Source organism: Tigriopus californicus, chromosome 4 (genome assembly GCF_007210705.1).
Source record: "Tigriopus californicus strain San Diego chromosome 4, Tcal_SD_v2.1, whole genome shotgun sequence".
NCBI lineage: Eukaryota > Metazoa > Arthropoda > Copepoda > Harpacticoida > Harpacticidae > Tigriopus > Tigriopus californicus.
In genome coordinates, this window is record NC_081443.1 from 11137315 (window position 1) to 11139278 (window position 1964).

A 1964-nucleotide genomic window follows, 5' to 3' on the forward strand; every position below is an offset into this window, starting at 1 on the left:
TCCGTAACTCGGGCTCCAAATTGTTTAGATGGCACTTCCAAGATAATTTTTTGCTGAAAGTGAAACCAAGAAGCACTTTGCCAGTTGATTCTCCTATTAGAACGTCTTCTATTAGCAATGGCTCTTCCATGGATCTCCCAAACATAAGAAACTTTGTTTTTGATGCATTGGCAGCGAGGCGAGAAGCTTTCATGAACTCCAAGATTTCAGCTGCCGATACCCTCAAGCCTTGACGCACTTCTTCTTTTGTTTTGGCCGATGTAGAGCGTGTTATATCGTCAGCGTAGGCTAATAACGAACTATTTGACACCCATTCCTCCAGATCGGCCACCATCACAAGAAAAAGAAACGGGGAGATCTTTGACCTTTGCGGGCTTCCAATTTTCACACTGATAAACTCTGATTTCATCCCTCCCCAATTCTTTACACTGCAGTCTTCCTGTTAGGTATGATCTAATAAGTGATGTTACATTATGAGACATACCGCATGTGATCAGCTTTGCAATGAGACCCTTGAACCTGAAGAATTTACCTCCTATCACGAATGAAGCCTTTTTCTAATCGAGAACCTTGCCTTGTATCCCAATGCCATGAGATCTATTCAACTCTATGCATTTATTAAATTGTGCTTTATTTCTTATCAAACAGGCTTTAAAAAAATTGAAGAACATAACTAAATCACTTGAAAAGTGGAAAGACACTCTTTAGTTTAAAGTGGTACATTAGCAACTTTTTTGAGTGTATGCCAAACGGAATCCCTCATTAATCATCTCCTTAGATTCCATCATAAATTCAAAATTGTCGGACCGAAAAGTGATGTGGAAAGGCCTTTGCTTGGCTGGAAAGAAAAGCAAATCATTAAAAGCGTGCTGTATGCAGTTTTTCGAGAAAACTTTTATGCCTTGTGCCACTTACTGCAAACAGTCTTGTTGGCATCTTTAGCTGTTGTGGTTGTAATAAGCTTTCTTCCGCAGATTTGGGAATTTCCTGCGAACTCTTGGGTTTGTCCTGATTTCAAAGCTCCAGGAATGATAACGCAATCATAGCCTGTGGTAGCTGCTCCATCATCTCCATATGCGCAACATTTTGATATCTAGGTTAGTAAAACAAGGATTGGAATGCATTAGCAGTTTTACAAATTTCTTAGTCTTCTAATAAGTTGGCGAGAGCAGACCAAACAGATAATCTTCCTTATGTCATTTCTTGAAACTTGTTAACCGCTACAATTGTTTTTTTTACAGTACAGGTCTTGCCAAAATCAACGGACCGACGAACATTTGCGAACCCTAAACTGGGAAGTTGAAAACACGTTAGAGAACTAATCTCTAGGAATGTTAAGGCCTAGCCTCTAAGACCTACAGCCTAAGATATTGCATGTAGTTTGGTAGCGAGAGATGACTAAGTCTGGCAGACGAGAGGTCTATCGTTTAAAAGAGATGCTAAAATCCATATCAATTTTTGTTTCAATGAAAAACTCATTCAAGGATTTGGCAAACGCAGACCCAGGAAGCCGTTGACCCCAGTTAGTACGGGCGAGCGGTAGGGAAAATAATTATAATCCACCTCTCTTCTCCCCGCGTGTACAGTTGTTCAGGACTGGGGGGGATTTTTTCGTTTAAGCACTTATACATAAACTGTAAGTGATGAATCGTGACGGCATCTGCTACTTTCGATAAGTTAAATCTCTTGAAAATTTCGTTAGTATGTGCTCGATAGCTTGCCCCGTCTATCCACCTGACTACCCACTTTTGTATCAGAAAGAGATTGGGAAAGGACGGTGACCCTTCAAAGTACTCTACTCCATATTCCAACCGGCTAATAATAAATGCGTTGTACATAACTTGCTTTAGTTTTGAGGGAATCGAGTGCTTCCAAGAAAAAAGGTGAATAAGACCTTTCGCACGATATTTGGTCTGCTAACGAATTTGAGTTGGCAGACCGAGCTAGTCCTTGAATGTAAGGTT

General features: G+C 40.4%; 1 long non-coding RNA gene across 1 annotated transcript; it reads right to left on the bottom strand.

Moving 5' to 3' along the window:
* Positions 1 to 610: 610 nt before the first annotated feature.
* Positions 611 to 1088, bottom strand: LOC131879544 (uncharacterized). Its single transcript, XR_009373167.1, has 2 exons — positions 916 to 1088; positions 611 to 838 (listed from the first exon to the last, which is right to left on the bottom strand). It is a non-coding gene; the product is annotated as an uncharacterized LOC131879544 (long non-coding RNA).
* Positions 1089 to 1964: the final 876 nt, after the last annotated feature.